Raw genomic sequence first — 15,631 nt, 5'->3', positions numbered from 1 at the left:
ATATGCCATGGACAAAAAAAAAAAAAAAAAAAAAAAAAAGAAAGAAAGAAAGAAAGAAAGAAAAATACAAAAAAGATACACTATTCCATTTATCTTTATTTACAGCTAATGTGCATCTAGGTAGAGGCACATCCCCAGCAACTGTGGTTTTTCTAGGGTTAAAACGCTGACTTAAAGCAAGTCATTGGGAAGGGAAAAAGAAAGAAAAAAAAACAACCTTTACACAGTTTGTTAAAACAAGAACAAAGAGCCCATGGAAAGCACCAGGTGTGACATGGAAAAGATAAGGAACAAACTCTTCTGTGTACATATCACACTAAGATTATTTAATGACTCGAAAGATGACCTCCACCGAAAGGTGTGGCATGAAAGTGAGCATGAAACAGAACACTAATCATATATTTCAGCAACTCTGATTTCCAGTGGGTTGGGCCTTGGCGCTGACAGTCAACGTGTCCATTGTAAGACAACTTTATTTCTTGCATAAGTTTACCATTATCTTGGAAGCCCTGCTTACTGGCAAGGCCCTCTCTGCCTGCTGCCCTCCATGGTTTTTCTTTCTTTCTCCTTTCACCTCCCCTCCCTTGTACAACTCAGATATCTGGTCTCAGACTTCTGAAGTGCTTTGGGCTTTCTTGTATTGCGATTTTTTTTTTCCAGCCTCCACAATTAGGTAATCATTTATTAGTCCTTGCCTTGTAATTGAGATGCAAGTTATAATTCCCCTTGGCTCTCGAGATGACTTGCTGCACCCACCTTTTCCACCTCCTTATATCATGAGATTAAAGCATTTAGTGAGCTCAAGTAATGTAATAAAATCTGGGATTAATTAACTGCACTGAAGATGATTATATTATGAATTAAGTAGCTCCTTTTTAGAGCGCACCATAACTACCCCAATAAATAAACGTATAAAAATGCAGTTTTCAGGGGGTTTAATTTTCAAAAGAGCCTTCTCTAATTCTATTAATATTTATTGAGTTCTATACGTACCTATTGTATCTAACCTCATTCATTCTGATTAGAAATGTCTTTCCTTTCACCGAAATGTAAATTTACTGGTGACAGAATTAAAAATCTTAAGTGCCACCCCCACCCCCGCCATAGGATCTCATTGTAATAGATGTTTATTGAGATGTTATGTACCAGGAGCCCTTAGCACAGTGCCAGGCACAAAGGAAGGACTTGAACAATCTTCAGGACAACATTGGCCAGGAAGAGGGATAACTACTTCTGAAGACTAACTTAAAGATAATATTTTAAGAGCCCCAATAGAGGAAAGTACAAAGAGATATAGGAGCAGGAAAAAAGGACAATAGGGTTTGTTTGTAATCAGCCAAATAGCTAAGGACTTTCTTAATTATTTTAAATTTTACATCATGGTACCAAATGCTTTCAGGGTTGTCTGACTTTTTAGAGGATTGAGTAAGGCAATAAGAAATATTCTACATAGTATTGCTTCAGGTAGCCTGACACTATCCTCTGTGTAGCTCAGTAATACTTATGTTTAGAATATAAGGAGATTACTTTTGACTTCTGAATAGCCTAGCAATTCTCACCATCATGAATTCACATTAGATCATTTATGTTTCATTTATATTTTCATACATTTCATTACTTGTCAGTTGGCTCCAACTAGAAGAATAAGGTTAGAGAAACAGAAGCTAAGAATACATAATTTTCTTTAAAGATGTGTTGATTTGGCTGTCTTATTCTTATGGGAACAAAAGACAAAGTAAGTCAACACTAAGATTAATTTTTTTATATTTAAGCCCCAACTGAACAGGTGATGTATAGAGTTATATGGAAACAACTTAGACAAGTTATTTTAAAATATCAAGGCTGTCACTAAATACACAACTGGATTGACCATTACAAATATTTGCTGAGCCAAATATTGTACTGATTATTTGATTCATTTGATTCATTGAAGGTGGGAGGACTGGAAAATTCCTCCAAAACGTATCTCTCTTGCATGAAGGGTGATGAAATTACTTCCATTGAGCAAACATAAAAGTAACTTCATTGCTTTGTAGTCACGTGAGCTTAACATTCATATTTTTTGAAGGCAACTACATTTCTCATAGCTCTTCACTGGAATCCTGGCGACCCTCTCTAGACAGGCAGCAGTGTCTGATCACATTGTGTAGTCACTGAGATCCTTTTCTATCTGAGAAGGGACTGTTCATTTGACATTCGGTCAATAGAGCAAAAAGCAGAGAGAAGAAAAACCAAAAACCACACCAAACCAGTAAACAACATCATTTAGTGGATTGAGGACGGTGAACTAAAACTGCGTGAAAGCGAAGGGCAAAGCTTCCCATTCACTGGATTTTAGATATTAGAAGCAGAACCTGATTATTTGAGAAAAATAAGGGGTTAGACCGTCAAAATTGCAGGCTCACAGCCTGTGGGCTGCTTCTGGCAGATAAACTGTTCAGAAGAGAAAAAGAGAAATTGAGTTTAAACGTCTTAAGAGGGCCATATGTTTTGTCTCACACAGACCTCACCGGTCCCTATTATCTTACACTTGACTCCTCACTTTTTCATGCTACCTGCCCTGCACTCAGGTCCCAGAGATTTTAACACTTGGTGTGAATGTCCTTGAATGTGTCTTCCACCTCTAGTGTTTCCTGGCTCTCTAGGCCAGGCAGAGAGTTAGCTGTAGTAAATGTATGTTGAACAAACGAGTGAAGAGTAGTGAAGATATAGGTATATCCTCTTTAAGTTGGTTCAGCTACACCAACTTCCGTAAGTGCGATATTCTGTAAGTGATCTCAGTATGTCATTGTATGAAGAGGAAGGAACATCAAGGAACCTTCCTGTCCTGAGGGAAGGGAGAACGTTAAAATTTTTGATGACACTACAGATTATTGGTTTGGAATTTGTAGAGTATATGGAAAACAGGTTTTTTTAAAAAAATCTTTTGACCAGAAATCCTAAGACCTCTCTTACCTGTACTTATAATTATCCTGTTATCCATGTGTTCAATTCAGCTTTCTATTTAACCTTTTCCTCTCCGTCATCCTAATTCTCATCAGCACAAGTTGTTCATCAAGCTAATTAGTGATATGAATAAGTCAAACAGTATTGTTTTTCACATGACTTTTTAAGGTGATCATTGTCTTGAAAAGGAATGATATGTATAAGAGTATTTGCTCATGTGCCACTTCTCTTCAAATAAGAAGTATTAAAGACGGGAACATAATCTGAAAGAGCTACCAACCTCATTGTGCCCAGGTTTTCGTTTTGTTTAAAATAACAACAACAAAGAGGCTTTTAGACCAGTTCCAAAGAATCTTGGTTGATTCTAAAGTATTACAGTTTAAAATTTCGTGTACTTACACTGTTTCCCATTTGCTCAAAAATTTATTTATTTCAATGAGTATTTACCAAGTATAAAAAATAGGCTAATCATATGAATTCACCAAATTTCTTTTTCCTTTAGTTTAATAAACATGACAAAAGAAAACATTCAAGCAAACAGGATAGGGCACGTGAAACAAACACCACCATTTTCACACAGTAGGTGTGGCCACCAGGGTATTTCTGGCCCCTGAGCTTGGCTTTGAGTGAGAAGGACAGGGGGTGTGTGAAGACACAACCTTGGGCACTGATAGTCTTCTGTTATCTAACTTATGTAACCTTTCAAACAGAGTTTGGTTTATGGATTTCTTTCTTCCTTTTCTTTTACCTGCTTTGAAGTCACAGCTAGAGATTCTACATGTTCAAGTTTAGCAAGTATTACCGGAGTGCCTAGTCCCTGCCCAGCCCTGAGCTTGTTTAAAAAGGCAAAGTAGTGTAACTCTCTCCATATTCCACATCCTAAAGAGAACATTTTACAGCCTTCTCTGACATTTAGACAGGCATGTATTCACTAAGAAACCCTTGTCCAACATCTCCTAGAATAACCACATTCTTCTAAACATCATCTGGGTATTTAAACAAGCTGCACTGATGTCGGTTCCAAGCCCTCTCTCCTTTGTGTTACTCCCATCATATTGATTTATACTTGAAGGAAACTGACATAAAAGGATCCTGTGTTTGGGGTTTATAAATTTCACGGAATAGTTGGGCTATAAATGAAGGATTAGTTCATAAGTTTCACCTTGGTATTATTCTGAATAATATAAATCCTATACACATACTCTGTTTGATCAATAGGAGTGAAAACTGTCATCAAAATTAGCATATCTTTTGACTAGCAGAAGCCCCTTACCTCTTGGTAATTATGTTACATTGATTTTCCTAGAGTAATGGGGAAGAATTTAATTTTGTTTAAAATATGAATAATGTTCACACCTGCAAGCCATTATTCTGCCTCCTTAAATTTCAGGGTCTCATTCACATCATCTTACATTTCACTGCTTTGTTTGGGGATGGTGCTGAAAAAGTAAAATCACAGGACGTGCCACTATTGTTGATTCTAAGTGAAAAGCCATAGGCTATCAACACTGCTAATGCTTATTTTCTGTATTATGATGGGAAAAATAAAAGACATATTTTCTCCCAACTTTCCCTTGGGTGGATTGGGTGGCATCTTACTTCACGTGATGTGAACTGTACATTTTTCTTCTTTTCAGAACTTTGTATTCCTGAAGTCACTTTGTCAACTTTAAGAGGGAAAAGAAAATGTTTTGATTTGAGGAAAATAATTCTGTTCAGGTCGGACAGAATCTAGTCAGATACTCACCTTGTGCAGCTGTTTCAGTTTCAAAGAATAATCACAACACTGTGGAATGATGATGAGATGTGTTATATCTAACGGAATCATACAGATGTTTAATTCCATGTTACCCAGAATGACAAAATGTGAAGCAGGTAGAGGTATGGTCAAGGTTGGAACATTGAACCCAAAGAACAGTTCAAGAAATGGAATTTAGAAAGATTGCTTCAGGTTAATTCATGAACTGGTAGCAGCATACAAAGCAAAAGTAAAAGTTCATGAGTTAGTTTGGGCCATGTCCTGAGTGAGGCCTTGTCAAATCATAATATAATTCAACAAGGTGTTGGAGTGGCTATAAAAGCTAACAGAACCCCAGGCTCCCATATAGAAGTACAGTGACCTTATTTAATGGGGGTAACAGTTAGCTGTGTTGTACTCTCCTCTGGTGAGATCCTATTTGCGTTATTGTTTTCATTTAGGGGTAGCATGTGTTAAGAGATATTCATGGACTAGAGAGCTTCCAAAGAAAGGGCATACAGATAGCAAGAAGTGAGGATATTTTGAGATGAGAAATCTTAGAAGAAACATGAGCACTAGCTTCAAATATTTAAAGGGTTATCATGAGGTAGGTGGCATGGTTAGATTTATTCATTACTGCACAAGTGGGTATAGAATTAGTTAAAACTGAATCTACAGTGTTAAGGGGGAAGTTCCCATTTTAGCTCAGTAGTAATGAACCCAACCAGTATCCGTGAGGATGCAGGTTCTATCCCTGGCCCTGCTCAGTGGGTTGAGGATCCAGTGTTGCCATGAGCTGTGGTGTAGGTCATAGACACTGCTCTGATCTGGCATTGCTGTGGTTGTGGTGTAGGCCAGCCCTAAAAAGATTAAAAAAAAAAAAAAAAGTCAAGGAGGCATAGAACACCTTAACAATTAGAACTATTTTGACTGAACTGAGCTAACTCGAAAAGTTGCAAGATAGCATAACCATAGATATTTAAACAGATGCTGCAAGACCATTTGTTTTACAAATCATATTTCTATTTGAATGATTTATATCACCTAAGAGCTCTTTGATCTAAGATTTTACAGTTTCGTCTAACTTAGCATGAACATTTGGACTGTTTGATATAAATTACAGTCCATTTTCTTATTATGAGAGCAGAAATGCCATGTCTGGTGGTTTGCATTTTCTTTATTGACAGAGTCAAATCTGTAATTATGACAGTGGACTGGACTTCCCTTGAACAAAGGTTATGGCTTCGTGGCAGTAGGCTGAGGGCCAAGAGATAATGAACTTATGGAGACATAAATCTGAAACACTCTAGGGAAATGTTGAAAAATATTGTCAGAGTGCATTCAGTTAGGGCTCCCATCTTACACAGAGCACAAACAATGGGTCTCTTAATCTTCAGAAGACTTTTGTGAGGGACGAAAGGCTCTGTTGAGCATGGGGGTGGGGGGTGGAGAGGAAAGAAAGGTGAAATGAAGTGGAGGGAATCAAGAATCAACAGGTTTTTGGGAGTTCCCATTGTGGCTCAGTGGGTTAAGAATCCAACTAGTATCCATTAGAACATGGGTTTGATCCCTGGCCTCACTCAGTGGGTTAAGAATCCGGTGCTGCCATGAGCTGTGCTGTAGGTCACAGATGTGGCTTGAATCCTGCATTGCTGTGACTGTGGCTGTGGCCAGCAGCTGCAGCTCTGATTCGACCCCTAGCCTGGGAACTTCCATATGGTGTGGGTGTGGCCCTAAAAAGACAAAAAGACAAAAAAAAAAAAAAAAAAAAAAAAAAAGAATCAACAGGTTTGTGACATTTGAAATACACATCATAGTCATACTGAAAGCTTTTTCCAGTCCATATTTTAAGAAGAAAATTATATGATTTGATTTATTTTTGCATAGAATTTTTGGATGAGGATGGAGTAGGAGACCAAATACATTAGCATCAGAACTCAAGGTGCATTACCCAGAAAAAAATGTGTAGCTACACTAATGAATACCCAAGTTGAGTGAAAATATAGGCATCACAACTTCCATACTGGCTAAGCAGTATGCTGGTATACTTGGAATGGGAGTGTTGCTTTAGCTGGTTCTTAAAGCCTCTGTGGATCCGATTCTGGTTCATGGGGACTTTGAGATGAGCTCTTGCCTTTACTTTGAAAACCCTTAAATGATTGGCCCAAGGTCACACTGCTATTAAAAGATGCAGTGGTCACTCAGACCCAATCCAGTGACCTAATCCTATACTCCACACCTAATCCTCCACTTAATTTTATCTTAAGAACATTTTGATCTTGATGGAATCAGATGAGGAAGAAAAAGCCACCACAGCCTGGGTGGGGAGAGAAATCATGAAAAGCCCCAGTGTGGGTGTGTGCTGGGTGGAGAGCCGTGGCCCCACCTCTTTGCCTCAATTTGGGTGCAGGTTTATAGACTCTCTTCACACTGGGAGAGCTGCTTTTTGAACCATTACCCATCTGTCTGCAATAAACAAGCCTCTTGAGTGTGATGTCTTGGGTCCTAATCCTTGAGTAATGATTATAGGTGGAAAGTGTCTCTGAGGCAATTCCTACTGAGAACTGGGAGTCCTAGAAAGGATCTATTTATTAAAAAGCAGCCAACAGCAATTTTCCCTTCAACTGTCTTCTTTCAGTCTTTGCTTCTTAAATATTCATGAAACCTGCAGTGATTTCAGATTAAAGATCTCCGTGAGATGAGTTGTTCCTGGAATCTTACATCGATGGTGGTATTTGGTTTTGTTACTAAATTTCCCCTGTAATAGTTTAAAATCCCTTTGCAAAGCTTGTATTGCTTTCATTTACTGAAAATGAACAATGCTGAGCCGGGCCCAGAGGACATTAAAACCCCATTATAGTTCACTTCCTGAAACCATGGATTTGGTTATCCTACAGGTAAAATCACTTCCCCGTGTGTACAGGGAAGTGTAATGTTTCTTTCTCAGCACAGCTGCAATGTCTCTAATGTAGTGCCTTTTACCAAGTGTTTGTTGACTGAATAAATAAATTCAGATAATTCCATACCCCAAGTCTTCTTGTTCTGATTGAATCTTGTTCTTAGAAGAGAAATGGAATCTCTGTGAAATATTCTCTGAGATGTATCTTTAAATCATTACGTTACCCTAGGACCAAATTAAAATTTGATTTTAATTAAATACTAACGTAATTGAATTAAATAATAAAATAATAGTTAAGAGACATATACAGAGAGAAACATTTTGTATTGGTTTTCATACTGGTAACCTTTTAAATGATATGTACTTAGAAGCATTTTGATCTCTCTTTCCATCCCATTGTACTCTGTAAAGTAGATGACATATAAATACAGATACAGTGAGGTTAATCCACTCCTTAAATAAAAGACGTTTTTATAACACACAGATTTTTTCAAGACGGAAATTGCTTCTTCTCCCACCCTCTAAATTGCTCTTTATTAAAAAGAAAAGTGTTTGTTCAGTTTTATTTCTCTCAATGCTGGATGACAATATAGCTATGGATGATGTATAATCAGTTTTTATGGATGATGTTCCCACAAAAGGAGTGGTTTAGAAGTGAAAGAGTTACCCTCTGGTATTCAAGGTTCTCACTTTGTCATTTCAGACACTCATCTTACTCTGTTTCTGTTTGTGGTTTCAAATTATAAGGAATTTACGTAAATTTGTTTCAAGCATTTGAGATGATAATGAGCCTTTCACACTTTAAGCTGAAACTCTCCTGAGGGTTTGTGCATTTGCCATGAGGAAGAATTCCAGTGGCACCCCAGCAGCCTTGTAGCTCTCCTCTTTGTTTTTCTGAGGTATTCCTTGTCTTAATCCAGTCAGTCAAGCTTGCCATAAAAATTAACACTGAGATGTCAAAAGCTGATTTTTTTTTTTTTAAGTATGAGTATCAACGGCATTTAAGTCATAAAAGAGACACCTCAAGTTGAACCATGGGGTAGGTTCTCAACCCATCTTAGTGCCATTGCTTCCATTTTAAAAAAAAATCAGTTGCAACAAAGCAAGGCACAACAACTTTAGATGTTCAATAGGGGTTTTAATTGCAAAGATTTCCTCTGACGTGAGTGTTAATGAATGTCAAAGCAATAGCATAAAAAGACATTACTAGTTTAATGATTGATAGAATAAGAAAAACACAAGGCCTTTTGTCAGATAAATGACTACTGTTTGGTGTTCCTTTACCTTAGGGATATCAAAAGTGATCTCAAGATAGGTAATAATGGCCCAGGAACAAGGCAGCAAGTCATAATGTAGCCTGTTATAAAATAACCAAAGTGGGGAGGCTAATTAGTGTGTATTAGTGTACTTATTTTCTCACTTGGCAAACTTTGCCATTATTTCAGCTTTTCAGGTTTGTTTGGATTCTTTGTGGAAACTTTCTATTTCTGAAGACTTTAAATAAACATATAAAATTTTATGCGACTGCCTTTGTACATCTTCAGTCTAAGTGTATCACCAAGGAAAACTTAAATATTGCTTCAACTCTTTGAAAGAGCACAGCTGGTAGTGTTTGGTTTTATAAGATGATGCTGTGACACAAATCCAGAAGATGAAAGGACAGCAGTAACATCCAACAATCCCAGAGTAATGGTCATCAATGAGTTTTGTCTTAAGCAGTAGTTTAAAACCTTGGGGTAGCCAATGCTTGCTATGCCCTGCTCTTAGAATGCTGAAAGAATCAGTAGTGGTACATACTCTACCTGATTCAAATCAACTTTTGCTCCACATGTTGTTAAATATGAGAAACTTAGTAGGTTAGTTCTCAGGTTTCTTACAGGAAAACAGCCGAAATTTCTAAAGTGCCCAGTTGATTCTTGTTACTTCCTTTTCCTCACTCCTCTATTCCTGTCATTTCATTTCTTGTCTGCAAATCAAGTCATTTTTTACTCCTTGTAATTGACACTACGAAAAGCTAGTCAATGATACCGGAGTGAGTTTCAGGGAAATGGGGCATACATTTCAGTGGGAAACTCTGCCAGTTTGGCTAATTGCTATTTGCTCAGAATATCATGTGCCTACTGATGGTCTATGAAGAACTTGCATAGATGTAATCTTGCTGGCAGATCCACATCTGATACCAAGTAATCTTGGCATCTGAAGGAGCAAATTTACTGCAGCTGTTGAGGGGCCGTGAGAAACCTTTCTTCTGTGTCCTCCAGCCTGTCACCAAAAGGATCTCTTTGGCGTTGTTACTCTCACTCCCACTCGCTGTTCTCCAAAGATGAAGGAGTGTTACAGGCCGCCCCTAGTCTCTCCTGTTGATTCTCACATGTCCAACCAGCAAACTTACCTTAAGATCATTGCTATGAGAAAGGAAACAATAACTTCCGGGTCGCATAGCCAGAGGAGAGGGGCAAGGGATACCACATTATGCTGGGAAGGGGTCTCTGAGGGTCTGGCCAAGAAGCAACTGAGCCTGAAAGGGCTCAGGTTTCATTTCCCCTTCACTCTCTAGGTGTTTCACTTACTGGAACAGATTCCTGAAAGCTAAAGGTATTTTACCAACCAGGGTATTGTCAAATCAGGCCAAAGCAAGGTTAGGGTGGTTAAAGTGGACAAAACCATTGAAGCTTCACCTCACTGAGCTTAGCTGACATAGTACTATTATGTGAGAGCTGAAAGGCTTGAAAAGGAAGTCTCACCTTCTTCCTCCACTCCTCCACAAATGTCCTTGTAGTTGGAGTAGCTTTGTTTCCTATTCTCTTTGTGTAGTCATTTATAAAGGTCTGAGAGAAGGTATCTTTACTTTTTTTGCTTTGTTTTATTTCTGTGGAAGTGGAGAGTAGTCTGGACGGAATGTCCCAGATAGAATTTATCCAGGAACTGAGTATTTATATTACCTCTAAGAAGAAGAAATGAAACTTTTTCCCAGGTTTTTGAGGAAAAATAAGATGGATGTTCAAACATTAAAACAGAGAATTCTCAGTTTACTTTTGAAATTTTATTTGGCCTTGCCCTCAGTATACAGAAGTTCTGGGGCCAGAAGTCAAACCTCTGCCACAACAGCAACTCAAGCCACAGCAGAGACAACATCTCCTTAATATGCCGAGCCACCAGGAAACTCCTCTGCTTGTTTATTTTACCTTACTGCAATGTTGTTTTTAAGGCACAGTGAAAACATTTTCTATAAGTAGTATGAGATCCGTACAACAAAGTAATTCTTTTGTGGAATCTTAACTTTCAAGGACTATCACATTGCATTTTGACAGTGATACTGTACTTTTTAATGCATATTTCCATATACTTAATCCTCTGACACATTCCTGATACTGCTTTATAATTTTAGGACAGCAGATACAACTTAATCCTCTGCTAAACATTTAAGTATGTTGAAATTTGGGTATGCTGCCACCAGGTGGTGGCAAATCCTTTGAGTCATGTGTTAACTATAATTTAGAAGGTTTTCTTTTTTTTTTTTAGCCTTTTTAAATAAAAGCAATTAAGAATCTTTCTTTAAGGAATACCTTACTCAAAAGTCCAAATAAAAGATGGATAAATAAGTTACTACAGCAAGAATGGGGTAGGAATTTCAAGACCCAATGTCTGTGCCCACCTTTTTTTCTTTGATGATCTCTGAGGAACTATAGGAGCACAGTTTGAAAGTTACCACTCTTAATTATAATGTGTGCTTTTTACCTGGCATTAGGTATTTTTTAATTAAAAAAATAACAATTTAAACTATTAAAATGATGATCATCTAGAACAGGAAGAGTCTAGGAAAGCACTTTTTAAAGCTGGGAGGAGAGGAAAGATCCTTAGGATTCAGTGTGGTCAGGTGAGAGAAACAGACATGAGCAAGAGCATAAACAGAAGCCCAGACTGCTGAGAGCCATGTCCAAACAAAGCAAGCTCTATCTGGGCAAAGTTAGGACATACAGGAGATTCTGGAAGAAGAAGAGGGGCAGGTGTGTGTGTGTGTGTGTGTGTGTGTGTGTGTGTGTGTGTGTGTGTGAGATTCTCCTGAGAGACAATGATTGGTTGAACTTCTTTACATTTTTAGATTCATTATTGTCCAATTAATTAATTAGTCCAAAAGCTAGAGCCTGGGATCCTAAGTGAGAGGTCACCATCTTCCAGACTGCCAAGTCCTAGGCACTCTTCTGTTTTTCTAGTGCCTTCTGTCACAGGTGACTAGAGAAGACAGCTAGAGTACAAACTACGTGTCTGCCTGTTTACCCGCTCCATGCGATGGGTCTCTCCAGGCTATTGCAGCCACTTGTCTTGGGCCATGTATTGACCATCCTTTTTGCTTTGTTGGTGATTACACACCAGCTCCCTCCCAAACAATCAATGTCTTAGTTAAAAGCAGTGTTTTTATCTGCCTTTGTCTATCTTTTCCCAGGAAATACATGCATGTAGATATCGCAAACTCTCCCAGATGCTATTTTTCTAAAAGCATTCTTTTCTCTCAAACTATCTTTATTTATTTATTTATTTGTCTATTTATGGCCACACCCAAGGCATATGGAGGTTCCTGAGCTAGGGGTCAAATCGGAGCTGCAACTGCCAGATTATGCCACAGCCACAACAGTGCAAGACCTGAGCCATGTCTACGTGTTGCCACCTATACCACAGCTCACAGCAACGCTGGATCCTTAACCCACTTAGCGAGGCCAGGGATCAAACCTGCCTCCTCATGGATACTAGTCAGATTCCTTTCCACTGAGCCATGATGGGAACTCCAGAAAATATCTTTAAATGCAGAATCTAATTCATCCTTTGAACAGAGAAGTAGATAAGGTAAATATAATAATATAACTATCCTACAATACAGGAAACCAAGATTGTGGGATCATTGAATGGGAAAAAATCACCAACCAACCAAACAAAACCCCCAAGAAACAGTTAATGATAAACCAGTGAAACAACTAGGGCATCTTACTAGAGTTATTCTAAGTTACATAGTTGCTGTAAGAAATATATGTATGCATATGTATGTATGTATAGATAGGTTGACTTGTAGTTCATAAGACTGTCAATTCATTGATTTAACAAATATAAACTGAGTACCTACTATGTTCCAGGCCCTATTGTGGAGTGTAGACAAATTACATGCCCTCCTGAAGTTTTTTAGTGGGAGAAAAGACCAAATTGACCAAATTGACCAAATTTGACCAAACTGACCAAATTGACCAAAAATGGGCCAATAGATAAACCTTGGTAAGGAAACTGCTCTCAAGATAATGAAGATGAGCAAGGGGACAGAGGGTAAAGGCAGAAGGGTAGCAGGCAGAGGAGCTGGTACTCCAGAGAAGGGGCAAGAATAATCCCTCCCAGAGGGGACGTTTGAACAGAGACCTGAAGGCCACAATAGAGTGAGCCATGTGATAGATGTTGGAAAAGACTTTCAGGCTAAAAGAACAGCAAGGGCAAAGAGCCCAAAGAAGGAACAAGGTTGTTGTTCAAAGGCCCAGTGTCCAATCCCTCCAGGCTAGAGTGAATGAATGAGGGAAGAGTGGTGAGATAGGAGGTATCATCTCTAAGGCCATGGTGAGGGGTCTAGATGGAGTGTGATGTAAGAACAGGACAAAACTCCCACTGCTGTGTGGAGGTAGATGGTAGGGAAGTGTGGAAGCCCAAGACTGGGTTAGGAGCCTCCTCTGAAATTCCAGAAGAGTGCTGATGGTGGCTTGGATTGGCAAGTACTGCTCATGCCAGCCTACTCTTCTCTCTGAATCTGTGTGCTCTGTTGATTCCTTTCAGCAAACTCCTCATGGGACAGGTATTCTCAAGACAAGGAGTAGCCATTTATGTGATAGTCATGAAAATATCTGCTGTTGGTTATAAGATGCCCTGGAACTGAGGTCTCGGCCAAGTCCCTTCACCTCACTGAGCTTAGGTGGTCTACATAGCATCTTTCTGTCAGACCTTTCTCATGTCTGACAGCCTCTGAGTCCTAATTTCTGTGATTGAACCTTAATGAACTCCACCACCCATGATGACCACAAGTGTAATGGAAGCCATTAGAATGCCCCACATGCCTCTGAATTGAATATAATTTGATCCAGATCTTTTCCACTCCTTGAGAGTCCACAGATATTCTGCAATGCCCCATATCCCCAATATCCTATCAGACTTATTTGGGGAACTCTGATGACAAGAATGGTCTCTGGGTAGAGAAGGTCTCACCAGAAGTCCCCTCCCCTTTCTAGACCCTATTGTCATACAACCTGTGGCTCGCTTAGATGTTCATTTGAATTTTTAAAGGCCCTCTTAGATGTTCATTTAAATCTGACCTTGAGGGTCTGGGAGGTACATTGGGACTTGCTTGTATCTTCTAGAATTAGCAGAGAGATCACAGTAAAATTCTGGCATCTTCTTCAGCAAACAGAAAGTAAGGGGATATCAACAAATTTTAATCATGAGTTTCAGGAACGGTGACTGTAGCAGCATTTCATCCTTCCTCATTAAATAGATGCTTCCTCATCCTCTCTCAGTTCAGTCTCTTTAAAATGTAAAATACTGAATCAGTTGTCTAAGCATTTGCAGTCTAGTATCAGGGTCAAGTTTCATGTCCTGGACACAAAAGTTAAGCAGTAAATTCAACAATATAAAACTATTGACATAAATATCAGCTCTTGAATTTTGCCTGAAGTACACAACTCTCTCTGACATTAGTCATGTGATGCAAATCTGTAGCTTGGGATACCTGATGGTCAAGGTGACACTATCATTTGGACATAGACTCTAATAGCTTATGTGGAACTTGCAGGACAGCCATCTCCACCCCAAACAAAGCAGACAAACTTATTGGGTCGGTGTGTATGCACTGCTTCCAAAAAAGCCTTTCAGGAAATTTTGTACATTGGAAGCATGAAATAGAGCCCATGAATAGATGCTCTGATGAGGACTCTATGAAATGGGCTAATGAACTTACCTTTTAGTTTTGGAGATCTTGGCTTAGGTTACAAGGAAACAGATTTCTCAGGTTTTAATATGTTCCATACCAGACATTTGCCTCCTTCTAAATATAAACTGGTCTCCCTCACTACTGATACAGAGGATTGAGCATTTCTGAAGCAGGCTGAGGTAGCCAAGGAGAAATCTGAGAATTTCCTGAGGAACTTAGAGGAAGGCATAAGCCAGGTTTTATGGCAATTGTATTTACTATTGAAAAAATTAATAATCTTTACAGTCTTATATAGTATATAATATTATAATTAGTTATTATATATGACCAATTCTCCCAGGAACTCCATTATTCCTTGATAGTGAGTTGGAGATTGAGTATTATAGAGAAAGCCCTGGGGAGCTGGGCTTACTCAAGTGAGGGAAATGAAGGATAAAGAGTGATTTACTGACTATATTCAGATAATGGGTTTTTCCCATAAAGAGATGATGTTGGACTACTGTTCAGAGAAGTTTGAGTAATATGAAATGAGCTTAAACTGAAGGATGCAGGATTTAGGTAAAGTATATACAGAAGGATTTCCTATTAATAAACGGAATTTAGCAGAGATGGATTCCTAGACACAAAAGTGGTAGTGGTGGTAGGAAGGTGGCTAGTATCTGTTGAAAACATGAGAAAATCACCAAAAGTAAATGAAAGTATGGAGTGTAAATCATGATTTTGTTTATTCTGGTACATTCCAAAAATTGAAACATTTTCATCAGGATAGAACCAAAAACCCACCACCATATCCAAGTATATCTCATGCCCCATGGAAAGGGACTCAAAATATAGAGTGATAACAGATGTTGCTCAGACAGAAACTAAAAAAAAAAATGATTTTTACTATTATCGAAGAATGTTTACAGTATTTATGAATCTAGAAATATTGCTTTATTTGACTTTCATGGCAGAGCCTATTCAAAATTAAAATATATATCATCAGCCTTATTAAAGTTTGTTGAGTCACCCAAGAGTGTATTTCTTTACTTGCCTCCACAGTGTCTGAGACAGATCACTTTTAAAATTTGTGTATGTGGCTGTCACTAGGAGGTTC

General features: G+C 38.5%; 1 protein-coding gene across 29 annotated transcripts in view; it reads left to right on the top strand.

Annotated features, from left to right (window-relative positions):
* Positions 1-15,631, top strand: part of MECOM (MDS1 and EVI1 complex locus) — a 582,493-nt gene that overhangs the window by 359,214 nt on the left and 207,648 nt on the right. The gene's annotated exons all lie outside the window — the stretch shown is intronic.

Source organism: Sus scrofa, chromosome 13, assembly GCF_054392235.1.
Source record: "Sus scrofa isolate SSC_HxYL_T2T_F1_AM1 chromosome 13, Sscrofa_HxYL_maternal_Yorkshire_Landrace_v2.0, whole genome shotgun sequence".
NCBI classification, from domain to species: Eukaryota; Metazoa; Chordata; class Mammalia; order Artiodactyla; family Suidae; genus Sus; species Sus scrofa.
The sequence above is the reverse complement of the archived record's forward strand: the minus strand, read 5'-3'. Positions and strand labels throughout refer to the sequence as shown.